Source organism: Eurypyga helias, unplaced genomic scaffold (genome assembly GCF_000690775.1).
Source record: "Eurypyga helias isolate BGI_N326 unplaced genomic scaffold, ASM69077v1 scaffold5276, whole genome shotgun sequence".
In the NCBI taxonomy this organism is placed as follows: domain Eukaryota; kingdom Metazoa; phylum Chordata; class Aves; order Eurypygiformes; family Eurypygidae; genus Eurypyga; species Eurypyga helias.
The window spans coordinates 27,501-42,910 of record NW_010254576.1 but is presented as its reverse complement, the minus strand read 5'-3'; the positions used below and the strand labels follow the sequence as shown (position 1 = coordinate 42,910).

Below are 15,410 nucleotides of genomic sequence, written 5' to 3'. Positions count from 1 at the left end.
CAACCTGTTCCAGTGCCTCACCACCCTCTCCGGGAAGAACTTCTTCCTGATATCCAATCTAAATCTCCCCGCTTTCAATTTAAACCCGTTAACCCTTGCCCTGTCACTACAGGTCCTTGTAAAAAATCCCCTCCCAGCTTCCTTGTAGCCCCTTTCAGGTACTGGAAGGCTGCAATAAGGTCCCCCTGGAGCCTTCTCTTCTCTTGTCTGAACAAGCCCAATTGTCCCAGCCTGTCCTCCTAAGAGAGGTATTCCAGCCTCTGGTCATCTTCGTTGCCCTCTTCTGGACTTGCTTCAATCAGTCTATATCCTTCTTATGTTGAGGGCTCCGGAGCTGGATGCAGTACTCCAGGTGGGGTCTAATGGGAACAGAGTAGAGGGGGAGAATCACCTCCCTCGACCTGCTGGCCACGCTTCTCCCGATACACCCCAGGATACAGTTGGCTTTCTGGGCTGCCAGCGCACACTGCCGGCTCTTGTCCAGCTTTTCATGCACCAGAAACCCCAAGTCCTTCACCTCAGGGCTGCTCTCAATCCATTCTCCACCCAGCCTGTACTTGTGCTTGGGATTGCCTTGACTCCATGCGCAGGACCTTGCACTTGGCCTTTTTGAACTTCATGAGGTTGGCACAGGCCCAACTCTCCAGCCTGCCAAGGTCCCTCTGAATGGCATCCCTTCCCTCCCGCATGTTGACTGCACCACACAGCTTGGCATCATTAGCATACTTGCTGAGGGTGCACTCAATCCCACTGTCCATATCACTGACAAAGAAGTTGAAGTACCAGTCACATTGACGACCCTGATAAACGCTGCTTGTCACTGGCCTACACTCAAACATCAGGCCATTGACCACAACTCTCTGAGTGGAACCCTCAAACCAGCTTCTTATCCACCATCCATCAAATCCATGCTTCACCAATTTAGAGACAAGGATGTCATGCGAGATGGTATAAAATACTCTGCACATGTTCAGCTAGATGACAGCAGTTGCCTTTCCTTAATCCACCAAGGTTGCGAATCCATCATAGAAAGCCAACATATTTGTCAGGGTCAACCTGCCCATGGTGAAGCCATGTTGGTTGTCACCAATCACCTCCTTGGTTTCCTTGTGCCTTAGCATCATTTCCAGGAGTATGTGCTCCATGATCTTGCCAGGCACAGAGGTGAGACTGACTGGCCTGTAGTTCCCTGGTTCTTCCTTTTTTCACCTTTTTAAAGATACAGGTTATGTTTCCCCTTCTGTAGTCAGTGGGAACTTCACCAGACTACCATGACTTCTCAGATATGATGGATAGAGGTTTAGCAACCTCATCCGCCATTTCTTTCAGGACCCGCATATGTATTTCATCAGGTCCTATGGACTTGTGCACCGTCAGGTTCCTTAGGTGCTCTTGAACCTGATCATCCCTAACCATGGGCAGCTCTTCATTCTCCCAGTCCCTGCCCTTGCTTTCTGCGGCTTGGGGGGGGTTTGTCTTGGGGCCTTGCCAGTGAAGACTGATGCAAAAAAATCATTGAGCATCTGGGCATTCTCCTTGTCTTTGGAAACCAGCTCTCCCATTTCCTTCTGCAGAGGGCCCACATTTTCCCTGGTCTTTCTTTATCACTTGTGTACCTATAGAAGCCCTTCTTGTTGCCCTTGATGTCCCTGGCCAGGTTTAATCTTTCAGTTTTAGCTTTCCTCACCTGATCCCTTACTTCTCAGACAAATTCACTGTAATTTTCCCAGGCTACCTATCCCTGCTTCCACCCACTGTAGGGTTCCTTTCTGCACTTTTGTTTGTCCAAGAGCCGCTTGTTCATCCACACAGGCCTCCTGGTGTTTTTACCCAACTTACCACAGCTTCTGAGGTTGGAGGAGAAGATCCTTGAATACTAGGCAGCTTTTTTGGGCTGCTCTTCTCTCCAGGGCTGCATCACATGGAACACTGCCGAACAGTTCTCTGGAGAGGCCAAAGTCTGCTCTCCTGAAGTCCAGGGTAGCGAGCTTGCTTCACAGCCTCCTAGCCTCTTTAAGGATCTCGAATGCCACCGTTTCATGGTTGCTGCAGCCAAGGCTGCCCTTGAGCATCACATTCCCCACCAGCCCCTCCTTGTTGGTGAGAACAATTAATTTGAACTTGGCACCTGTGATTTGGATGGGGTTAGAAAAGTATGATTTAAATTTCTATTTCATTAAACTTTCTCAAAGGCTGCAGTTTGGCAGTTCTGCTGCAGTGTAAATTTTTCTTTCATGGTTTCAGTAACCTTATAAATGGTCTCCATGCTTCTCAGCTTTTTATGGTTATTTTTTTTGTTCACTTAACCAAAAGATAAATGCAGTAAGATATTTTGATTCATTTTATTCTCTTAATATTAATTGTAACAATTGTGATAATAAATCAACAGTTGACCCCTACCCATGAGATACTGAAATGCAGTTGCCATGTAAGCTCTTTCACAATGTTACCGCTTTATGGAGTAAAAGTGTCTTTTCAAATAGATTAAACTGTGGGTAATGACTTTCTTTAGTAAAGACTACTAAAGTAAAATATAGTTATTAGAATCATACAATCATAGAATGGTTAGGGTTGGAAGGGACCTCAAAGATCATCTAGTTCCAACCCCACTGCCTTGGGCAGGGACACCCAACACTAGACCAGGTTTCTTAAAGCCTCATCTGGCCTGGACTTGAAGACAATCATGGATGGGGTACCCACAACTTCTGTAGATAACCTGTTCCAGTGTCTCATTCTCACAGTGAAGAATTTCTTCCTGATATCTGATCTAAATCTACCCGCTTTCTATTAAAACCCATTACTCCTTGTCGTATCACTACTCTCTCATGCATAATTAATTAACACTGAAAAAACTAAATCAAGTCAAAAGATAAGCAGGTCATAGAATCATAGAATGGTTAGGGTTGTAAGGGACCTTAAAGACCATCTAGTTCCAACCCCCCTGCCATGGGCAGGGACACCCTCCACTAGACCAGGTTTCTCAAAACCTCATCCAGCCTGGCCTTGAAGACATCCAGGGATAGGGCATCCACAGTTTCTCTGGGCAACCTGATCCAGTGCTTCACCAACCTCTCCATGAGGAACTACTTCCTCATATCTAATCTAAATCTCTATGCTTTCAATTTAAGTCCCTTCCCCCCAGCTTCCTTGTAGACCCTTTTCAGGTACTGGAAGGCTCCAATAAGGTCTCCCTGGAGCCTTCTCCTCTCCAGGCAGAACAAGCCCCATTCTCGCAGCCTTACTTCATAGGAGAGGTGCTCCAACCACTCAATATCCTTCTTATGTTGAGGGCTCCACAGCTGGATGGAGTACTCCAGGTGAGGTCTCACAAGAGCAGAGTAGAAGGGGAGAATCAGGTCCCTCAACCTGCTGGCCACACTTCTGATACAGCGCATGATATCACAGACTATTTATTAGTCATATTATATTTAAAATTTTTAGTAAAATAACTGTGTAAATGTTTTCAGAACCGGTATTATCACATTCATTTTTAGAAACAGAAGGAAATGACAGCTGTTTGTTAAAGAAATTTCACAAGCTATAGTACACCTGTATTTGAGCCTTTAAGAGACATTGTGTTTTATATAAACCCCTGCTTTAATTATGTCAAAACGAATTAGATAATTAATGCTACACTTTACATGAACATTTACAGTAAAGACTAATTGACTGTACACAATGTCTGTGTATACACTGAAGGGACAACATTTAGTGCATGCAATTTCTAAGTAAATTGTTCCTACCTTACATTAATAAGAACACATGTGAATGAGGATAGTAAGAGGAAAATTGCAACTTTGATGGCATAAAAATTATGTTTTGAAATCTGATTTTAGGAATTTAATTTAGAAGTTAATAACGCCAATAATTCACATATGGTTCATTAGGAAATATTTTTGAATATAAAAGTACCTTTCTGCTTGGTTTATTTTTATTAAGGAGTCTAGTTACAAAATGTGATCCGTGAAACACCTTAACGACAGAAGTTATTATTACAGTAGTTATTTCATAGATGTGGCTATATTTCATAGACTATGAACTATTCAGAACCTGTTTTTTACACAAAAATGGAATTACTTAAGTAAATCAGTGACAAGAAGTTTACTGGATACAAGACTTGTGTTACAAAACTTCTATTATACTACTAATGGTTCTACCATGTACATTACTAACATGGAAAGCCTTTCTTTTTGGCCTATCTGAATTTTAATTTGATGATTAAAAAAATAAACCAATAACAGTGAAATGAAAGAATATAAACCTGTTAATTTAACCATGAGCAGGCACAGCAAAAGTAGTACTTTTTAACATCACCAAGAGCATTTGTCATTTCAAAATTAATGAAACAGTATTTTTATTTGAAATATAACATTTCAAAATGTAAAATAAAACTAATTGTTTGCAATAATATTGCACAGTAATATTAATAAAACTATAATTAAGGTTGTGTGCAATTTTATGTATAAAGGGATTATAATAATTTATAAAGCATTTATTGAGCTCTGTCTAAAAAATGTCTTTACTGTAAAAAGGTGTGTTGTTTTCCTCACCATTTTCTGATTTTCAGACAGTTCTTTGATTTTTCAATTTTATTTTTTCATTGTGGTTTGCATGTATGTGTTCTTTTAATAAATACATACACGTTTCCCCACTGAGCTAAATTTGATATGATCTAAATCCAGGATTTTCACATTTAACAAAAAAGATGCAATTGTACTTTCAGTTATGTCTTGTAATTATAGTTTTTCCTGATAAGCATGGTTGACTTTCATAACTGGCTATGTTAGCACCTGTCATTTGTTTTTGCTTCTGTTTACTCTAATTGGTAATGTCTGTCACTGCCTCCACCTGTTCCAGCATTCTTTTTCTTTCTTTCTTTTTCTCTTCCAGCAGTAGTAACAATTCCCTTGTGGCTGTCTTGCTTAGAAGATGTATTAACTACATGTTTACAAAATGGTGAACCAGAAAGTGTGTGTGTGTATATATATATATAAATTAAACATATACTTATAAATTGACTAGGCTGAATGCTAAGTTCTAAGACATCCACTTAACTTAGTTGTAGTTTCTGATGTATTTCCCTAGACCAGCAGCTTGATATTACCTTGTTTTGTTCTCTGATCCTTGTCTCAGAGGGAGGATTTGAATTGGTTTGTCAGAAGACTATTAGCATTAGAGGGTTATGTAATTCTGTAGTAGTACTTGCTAAGTTTGAAGACATCCACCCATTAGTGAAACTATGTCCTCCTTCTAATAAAAATTTCTGGTAATTACTATTTTTATGACCTGAAGAGATATGGCTATTTAAATATTTAATCTTTAACTGTCCTTTACTACTTTTCTCATTTGGAAACAATTCTCAAATGATGTCTTTGAGTTCGCCTCCTTGTCAAATTCATTGAGTGTTTCTTATTACACAAAATTATTTTTTAATAGTTGAGCACAGTCAATAGAGAAAGGATCAAGCCTTTGCTGCTGGCCATCTTTTGCAAAGCCAGTGGTGCAAGGTTGCCATAGCCCTTGATGACCTAATCTGGATAGTTCACCTAGATAGACCATGTGCATTTTGCATAATCCATAAAGTGAAGTTATTAAAATCTTAATATTTACTATCAGACATCAGGCAAAACCAGTTTGTTTAGAAGGAATTATCACCCTACCTAAATCAGAAAATAACTAAAAAATTGCTGTATTTCTAAATTATAACTGTTAGTAAATGTTGAAGGGTGTTTTTATATTGCCACAGTACTTTTAAAATAGAAGTTTGATATTGTCATGTTAATTAATATATCCTTCTGATCTTTACTGTATTGTTTCTGTACTGTCTTTTGTATTCTTGGGGTCTGCCTCATTTCTTAGCTAAGAACAAGGTGTTTCAGATTCTAGGTAGAAGCTAGTTACAGTTTCTCCTACATCTTTCAAACTCTTATATTTTTTTAGTCACATAGTTTCTCTCTTAAAAAATTCAATTTTAAAGGGATCAGAATATAAGATAGCTGTAATAGCAAAATTAATGGATGATTGTGAGCACAGTAATATTAATATATGGAAATCAGTGTATAGGGGCTAACAACTGTCGTATTTCTTGAGCACTTTACCCTCTTCCTTTGGAAATCACAAATCTGTTGATATAAGTAACCATAAAGTTCTTGCTGCTGATCATCAGAGCTCCTATAAAAAGATTTCAAAAAACTTTGAGCAAGAAAGTGACTTTTTTTAATGATACTCACAAATCCGTTTCTATACCGTAGAATTTAAATAGTTCTTCTGGATCATCTTACTTCCACAGCTTTGAAAAGAGATGTCTCTTGCAGGTGGTTGAGAACTTAAATTTTGTTCTGAATTGCCAAATGAACACTTAATAAATGTGCTGTGTATCTTGTAGAAATAAACTATCACTAAGATAATCTGAAAACAAATTAGAAGTGCTAGCATCCTTTTGTCCTATCAGTCCTATATATAAATTAATTTTAAAATGTAGTTTTCAGAGATTTGAGTATTCTTACCTGGAATGCTGAAATATTATTTCAATTTTAAATTTGGATTCAAATCCTAAATTAATTTGAATAAAGTTTACTATGCTGTTAAAATAATGCTGTAGTCTAGCCAACAATATCAAAAGATGACTGTCTCAATGTATCTCAAATATCCTGATTTAAGTTTTTCAATGTTTTCAGGTTCTAGTCAGCTTCAATGAAAAGTATCATTGACAAAGTAACAGCAAGACCCTTTGCACATTTCTATTGGCTGTCCTTTCCTCTGAATTTAATTAAGTGACATAACTACACTGTATAATTTTCTGCATTGATTTGTTTTACAAGCACATCATTGTGTATTTTAGTCACATTTATCAAAATTTATGCTGAAAATTGGGCACTCTTCAGTAGCTGTGTGGTTCTGTAATGTTGACATTAGATATTGATCTTGAAAATTTCTACTTCACTCAAAGGCATTTTTAAGAACACTTAAATGTCGGCTTCTCTTGGACTTGTAGATGTTAAAAAAAAAAAAGTAGTCCCAGTCTACATGAAGTCAAATGGAATTCCTAAGTGTCTGTGCTCATAGGCCATCAAACAAAACTCCAAGTTTTGCTGTGCACATCTTATCACCCATAGGATTTCTCCCAGTAGTTGTTTTCATCAAATACAAGATTTCTGGTTAACATATATAATTCAGAAAAAGTTTATGGCTGATCTGCTACTGGGGAGTACATGTAAAGCTAATGGATTCAGCCTTTTAAGGATTCTCTTGAGAAGAGCAGATGTCTCCTAGTCCTAGTCTTTTATGTACTTACCTTCTTTGCCTGAAGATTTTTCTGGAAAGCAACTATTGCAGTGCTTCTTTTGACAGTGAATTAATAGCCGTGAGGAGCCAAAGTAACATCTATAGTCTTTGTGACTAGGAAGGCATGAAAAAAAGGATACACCACCTTTACCACAATTTCTGCCAGGAAGATAAACTCATTTTGAAATCTGGAGTGGGTTTTATGCATTTATAAGATAGATCCTGTCTAATGCAGTGGGAGTTTTCCTGATAGCATCAGTGAGGCCTATTTGCTTTTAAATTAATGTACATTATCTACATTTTGGAGATTATTTTGTATTGAGAAGTGTCTTTTCAACAATTCCAATAATGAAATTGTACTGCAATTATATGATGTCTTCCAGACAGAAGCATCTCAAATGACTATATTCAATAATACTATAAATATTCATGCCTTGAACCACATGCTTGACTCTATGGAATGTTGGCAGGTATTCATAGAACACTACACAACAAATTAGATGTGGAAAATAAAAAGGGACATTTTAGACAGGGGGAGGGGGAAAAATTGTGAATTTACCTAGAGAATAGGGTTAACATTCTAGTGTCACTGAAAGTGTCACTCAGACTTTACTGGCCAGAGCAGTTATTATTCCTGCTTTCTGTCTTCTTAAAAGATGTTTCATCAGAACAATGGCACTGCCTAATCTTTTATGTATACTACATACTCTGCAATTGAGGAAAACCTATGATCCTTTTTGCTGTTGTGTAATTCAGTGTGTAACTAGCACATTTTTTTCTTTTTTTAATTATAAAAAAATGAAAAGTATAAATGAATCTACTCAAAATACATTACGCCTCTGCAAATGTAGTTTGAAACTTATCAAACATTAATGCATCAAATATGGAATGTTGGTTTTATACGTGACAGAAAAAAATAAGTTGTTTCTCTCAGTTATTAAAACAATGTATCATAGAGAAGGAGGATTTGTTTTCTTTTGTTCACACATTTTAAATCATGTTTTCATGAGGGATACTCATGAAGCAAGACATTGACTTTTCTGTGTGCATATAAAGTTTTAATAATACTTTGTTCAGAACTAGTTGGTCTTATAAAATCTATATAACCTATATGGTTTTAATAATTATTTCTCTCCATACACAACATACATGTGCATACATTTTGGGTTTTTTCGGTTCCCCAAAGAGTCAAGATTTAATATAAAATACTAGTTGAAAAAAAAGGTCCAAATTTAAGCCAAAGCAGCAATCTAGGGGAGGAGGGGTGGTGGAGAACCAAAAAAAACCCCAAACAAAAACAACACACACACCAAAAAAAAAAACCCCAAACCAAACCACCAACATATTACATATTCCTACCTCTAGTAAAGCTTTCTGCAGCTTGGTTCCAAGGTTCTTATCCTTGTTGTTTCAGATGTAAATTATTCCCGAGCATTTAGACTGAAGATAGATACCTGTTGCATGACAGTTTTTAAGACTAAACTGAAATAATACTTTTGAGAAATGCAGCTTCACCTGAGAGGAGATCTGAGAACTAGAACAAAATAACAACAGTAGAGTGGGAATTGGCCCAAATTCCTCCTGCAGTGTACTGGCAGATACAAATAAATGTTTTAGAATATCTCTTTGCACTGTAATTTAAATGTATTATATTTATAAAAATCTAGTATGATTTTAACTTGGGAAAGACCTCTTATTTGAAATATTACTTTTTCATTGCCTTAATTTAACTTTGAATTGACTTGAAAGAAAGAGTAATTATGAGGGCAGAAAGACAACAAAGAAGCAACATAGAGAAATAGCAAAATTATATTTATCTTGAAGGTAAAATATATGAAGAAAATACTACAAGTATATGTGCTTCTTGTGATGAGAAGAAAATCTAAGGAACACAAACATGATTGGAAAAATAGATGTGCATTATGCTGAGGAACAAAGTAGCACCTAATCTCTTCCTATAATACAATTGAACTTGTTCACATAATATTTTAGTTCTAGATGTCCCTTTACAGAAAGAGAGACTTTGCATTGGTATGGCATTTTTGGAATGTTAACATAATCAGAGAGGATGAAGACTAATTTATCATCACAAATCATACAATCATAGAATGGTTTGGGTTGGAAGGGACCTTAAAGATCATCTAGTTCCAGCCCTCCTACCATGGGCAGGGACCCCTTCCACTAGACCAGGTTGCTCAAAGCCTCATCCAGCCTGGCCTTGAACACTTCCAGGGATGGCGCATCCACAGCTTCTCTGGGCAGCCTGTTCCAGTGTTTCACCACCCTCTCTATTAAAAACTTCTTCCTGATATCTAATCCAAACCTCCCCGCTTTCAATTTAAACCCATTACCCCTTGTCCTGTCACTACAGGCCCTTGTAAAAAGTCCCCTCCCAGCTTCCTTTTACGCCCCTTCAGGTACTGGAAGGCTGCAATAAGGTCTCCTCGGAGCCTTCGCTTCTCCAGGCTGATCCAGCCAAATTCTCTCAGCCTTTCTTCATAGGAGAGGTGCTCCAGCCCTCTGATCATCTTCGTGGCCCTCCTTTGGACTCGTTTCAACCAATTGATATGCTTCTTATGTTAGGGCTCCAGAGTTAAACACAGTTCTCCAGGTGGGGTCTCACCAGAGCAGAGTAGAGGGGCAGAATCCTCTTCCTCAGCCTGCTGGCCACGCTTCTGCTGATACAGCCCAGGATACGACTGGCTTTCTGGGCTGCCAGTGAACACTGATGGCTCTTGTCCAGCTTTTCATCCACCAGAATCCCCAAGTCCTTCTCCTCAGGGCTGCTCTCTATCCACTCTCCACCCATCCTGTACTTGTGCTTGGGATTGCCCCGACCCATGTGCAGGCCCTTGCACTTGGCCTTGTTGAACTCCATGAGGTTGGCAGTGGCCCACCTCTCCAGCCTGTACAGGTCCCTCTGGATGTCATCCCTCCCCTCCAGCATGTTGACCGCACCACACAGCTTGGTGTCATCAGAAAACTTGCTGCGGGTGCACTCGATCCTACCATCCATGCTGCTGACAAAGATGTTAAACTGTACCAATCCCAATACAAATCCATGAGGAACCTAAAATCTAGTTTTTTTTCCATTATGATCTAGCTAAATTTACAAAGAACTGCTTCTCTTTTTATGGATATCTGCTTATTTTTGTAAATAAATATCATTAGATACCTACTGAGTAATTTCTCTAAAAAGAAAGCATTTTCTCTAAAAAGAATATGCATTCTCTTGGTCTGAGCAACCAGAAATTTGTTTGCATGGCACCACTGAAAAATTAAGTTCATATTTCACCATATGTATTTATGGAACTCAATACAGAGCTATTGAAGTCACAGGCACATTACACTAAATTCCTTGGGGTATGTATGTGCAATCAGTAGAGATTTGCTGCATAAGCCTACTGTCTGAGGCTGAGACTGAGTCTGATGTGAAGTAACACCTGTCCAGTCCAGCCTAGTATTTCTCCCTGCTGTACACATAGGAGAACTCATGATCTTTTGATAGCTTTTTCTGCCTTTAATTTGTCACTGGCATTGGGTACGTAGCCTGGGACTTTCCAAGAATTGCCCGTAATTACGGAGCATGGCTGTAAATTCTAAGTGTTTGCAGGCATTTTCTTGCCTGTAATGTTGTCTTTCTGCTTGATTCCAGTAGACTTCTGTCATATCTTTTGTTGACCCAGATTTTTCTCCCAGATTTTCATCATACTGCCACTTCAGGTTAGGGATGGATGGCACAGGACTACTCATGTCAATACAAGCTAACAGTAGGAGTGTGTTTAGCCTTCAACACTGGATGGCTTTTACTCTTGACTGCTTTCTACAGGAACTTGTGCTTTCAGAATACCCTCTCATCAACTCCAAGCCTACAGTCAAATGAACAGCTAACATGGCATGGATTTTTCATTGTTACAGAATCCAGACCCCAGGTGGAGTTTTACAGAATTTAAAGCAATTGATGAGCAATGAAGACAGAAAAACAGATAAAATAGAAGATAGTAATTTGAATACAGTTTTTAGGGAATAACAATGAGCTGCTTTGAGAGAGACTAAAATGTAGAATTGTGCCAGATTAGGATGAATTTGTTAGATTAGATGGAACTTTTTTTGTATAGGTGTTTCTTTATTAAGAGAAGATAAAATAACATTACACAAGTAGTTGAACGATTTAATAGAAGGAAAAAAGAACAACTGTGACAGAAGATTCATGGCCTGAGTTATAATTAAACTTGTGAAAATAAAATAAGAAAACGGAAAGATGAATAACAGATAGAAAAAGCTCCTTGCTTCATTAATATCTGTGCAGTCTCTTCAGAAAGAACTCTGTGAGGTGGAATAAGCAGAGGATGGTGCAATTAAATGCTTCTACTGTCAAATTGTTGGGTTTGTATTTTCCAAATTTTGATGCTATTTTCTATAATTAGTAAGACTCTGTCTTTTCTGGTGTAATTTAGTGCAGGCATGTTTCACGTCACCATGTGAAACTTAACTTTTAAAGCCATGGGTTTTTCCCTCCTTAGGTACCGTTACTCTAATTGGAATAAGAGCCACATTGAGTGTTAATTCTTGCTATCTAGACAGTCATCATGTATTTCATCCTTTCACTCTGTTTGCCAGGTAAATACTTTGCATTAGCTGGATGGCAGCTAAGGTGTTGGTTTGTGATTGCCATCCCCCCACCTCCAAAGAATGTAAAAAGTGAGAATACAAACAGAGCACCTGTCATCAGAGAGAAGGAGGGCTAGGAACTAAGGTAGTAGAAAAGTGAAAGGATTGGAAAACTTGCCATAGGTAGTTGGAGGTGTTTACATGAGAGGAGTGGGAATGAGGATTGGGAAGAGAGGACATGAGACATTAGCGTGGGTAGCAGTGCAGGTTTTGTTATCGTTCTGCTTCCCATTAAGGTATTTTGCGTGTGTTGATATACACTCATATCTGCTCAGTGCAGATTATCTCCTTGCAGCATAAGGGAGAGGATGAGAAGTGGCATAGCATAATCACTGAACATCTGGCATTCCACAGTAGATGGTATTCAGCTCCCAGAACTGAGCCAGGACTTTCAGTTTGATAAATCAGAAGGCTTTTAGGTGATGCTGACGTGATAGGTGAGTGCAGCACGGAGTTATGCAAGTGGGTTTTCAATAAATGGAGAAGGATTAGGGAATTAGTTGATACAGAATTCGGGACTCAAGGATTTTGCTGCATGCAAGGGTGAATATGGACAACTAATGCTAAGTTAAAGCAATTTGAATTGTGTCTTTGGGACATAATGGCTGAGATCCCTCAAGTACTGAGCATCCTCTTCTGAAGTGCAGAGTTTCATCAAATTTCTGCTGGCTTCATTGGGAACTGAGGGCAAAAAACTGCTCTCTGTTTTGAGCCCTGCTTAAGCACCACAGTTTCGTGGACTGTTGCAACTTTGTCAAGGCTTTTAAATAACATTTTGATGTTATTGAATATCTCAATGTAATGCAAATGTTGCCATTCATTTCAGGAAGAGAAGGATTTTACTTGTGTTTTAAGCAAAATGCATACAGATGTATTTATGTTCTGTTAAAATGGAATTTTGATTGGAATATAATGTTTTCTGTGGCATCTTAGTATAAGGTAGGTTGTGCATATTGTCATTTTTTTTAATACATCTACATTTTTTAAAGATGTCCTATAAGTGAAATATTCACCCTGACAGGGTTTGTGTTTGAAAGAATATTAGTGGTATATTCCTGTACTAAAAAAACGTAGAGACTTGTCAGTTAAAACACATGGTCTAATGTTTCTGGAATAGATGTTTAGAAAGGGTATTTTAATTTATCTAGAAGCAGACCAACATATATTAATACAGCAAATCCAAGATTTTCCAGAATTAATCGTAATTTGTGTGTTGTTTCATAGAATGAATCATAGAATGGTTTGAGTTGGAAAGGATCTTAAAGATCATCTAGTTCCGACCCCCCTGCCATGGGCAGGGACACCTTCCACTAGACCAGGTTGCTCAAAGCCTCGTCCAGACTGGCCTTGAATATTTGTATGGTTATGTACAAAAAATTTCTGGACATGATGGGAGTGGATGGGTTTGGAGGAGGAGATCATTCTTTACCTTTTCTCTGACCAGACAGATAATTTGGTTGAACAACCAGAGCTGCTAGGGGTGAACCAAACAAACTTTTGTGATATCAAGTAAGAAAAGTAGTAGTTTTATACTGAGAAAACCTTTGCATACAGAACACTTCCTTCTTAATTTTGTGGCTGAATTAAACCATTATTTTAGTTTACTACACCCATACACCATATTACTGTAATTTGGATTTTCATATGTTGCGTGTGTAGTTATGATAATACATGTGCTACAATCCTGCCTTATAGTTAAATATTCTGGTTACTTCTGCAATCACAATATGGTTATGACAGTGTATTTCCATACCTTCTTATGTTCTTAGGCTCTTCTCTTAAACTTACATAAGCACTTATACCTAACTTATGCCTAAGTAATTGATTATGAAAACAAGTAGGATCTGGCAAATCACAGTGGTCAAAATCTCCCAAAGAAGCTGTTAGTATGTCCTAAATCAGTGGAGTCAGGTAAATTATTTCTGTAGTATGTGGCACAAAACCATAATCATTAAAACTGTGCCATGCAATAAAGTATCTGTAGGTTTCATTGAGTTTTTCTGGGTGATTCTGGATTTATACAACTTCACATTTTTTAATTAATGAAAAGCAACAAACCAAACCAAACAAACAAACAGCCTTCCCTTGAATATATATATATATTTAACAAAAATCTGAATATTCCTTGTTTTTAGCAATTAGTTAATATATTTTGTATCTAGATCCCAAATACCAAATAAAATGTAAGAATGTTGTCCTACTTTTTCTGACAGGAAAACTGAAAAAGGGCACCTCAAAATTATCAGATATTTTGGACTACATTTTAAAATCACTATGAGGAGTCCTGACTTAGAAATTAGTATGTCTAAAAATATATAAAAAGAAAAACAAAATCATTAAAAAAAAAAATCACTGAGTTTACACACAAATATGTATGTATGTATAGACATATTAAGGTATTTGGGTTTTATAGGATTATTTCGTATCTGGATGAGTGAAACTTTTTTTCAAAACCACACTTTCATGTTAACTTTAGAATAGGTCAGCACCTAATAATTTTTTATTTAATCCATAGAATAGATTTTGTTTTGATGACAGTGAATTTTTAAAGAAGTTAAAAGTTCTGTATATGATGTGAAACTGTACAGTGCAAAATACAATATGGTATGTTATTTCTAAAGTATAAATTCTATAGTCAAAAGTTTAAATGTTTTGTAACTTTATAGCATGGTGCATTTTCAAAAATTCTGTTTGATGCTAACATAACAACTGGAAATATCTAAATGGGTAAGACTAGAAAATGCTTGTTTATAGGGCATGCATTTTTATTTGTAAGTAGCTTGACTATATAATAAGCTTGACTTTATAATGAGGCAGTAACATGGGAATGTTGCTAATAAAATTTTAATTGTGTTTTGTATTGACTTGTTGCTGAGATTTAGATAGCATTTTCATGAAAGGATTGACAAATTGAAGTGTTACCCCTACATATATACTCCACAAAACCTGGCTGAATGGATATCCATAGCCTACTAAAAATGTATTTTTTGTAAGATAAACCATCATATTAATTCAATATCATGAAACAGCTGGTACATTAAAACTTTGAGGCACTATAGTAAAAAGTATATTAAAAGCAAAAGCTATGAAAAATATGTATATATATATATTGACTTTTTATGTCTGGTGTCATTCTTCACTCATAGCAATAAGTCAATAAGGAATAAATTTGTAGACATTAATGAGGTTGTATCGGTTTGAAACTTGATTAAATGGGAGGAAAGGTAGGATTTATAGGCAAATGCCCTTAGTTTGAAGATATTTTGATAAACTTTTTAACATGTACAAATGCAGTATTTTATTCTTTCACAATCTTCACCATTTAGGTTCTCTCTCCTCCTGCACTTCATTTCCATAGGCTGAATAATAACATAGTGTAGCACATAATGAATTTCTCTATACTGATGTGGGTGACAGGTTGAGTGATCAAGATGTCCTGTTCAAGACCAACTTTT

The 15,410-nt window shown here is 37.3% G+C and overlaps 1 protein-coding gene across 1 annotated transcript in view; it reads left to right on the top strand.

Annotated features, from left to right (window-relative positions):
• NOVA1 (neuro-oncological ventral antigen 1) overlaps window positions 1-15,410 on the top strand; it is a gene marked incomplete at its 5' end in the record, with an annotated part of 37,616 nt that overhangs the window by 18,798 nt on the left and 3,408 nt on the right. The window lies entirely within an intron of this gene.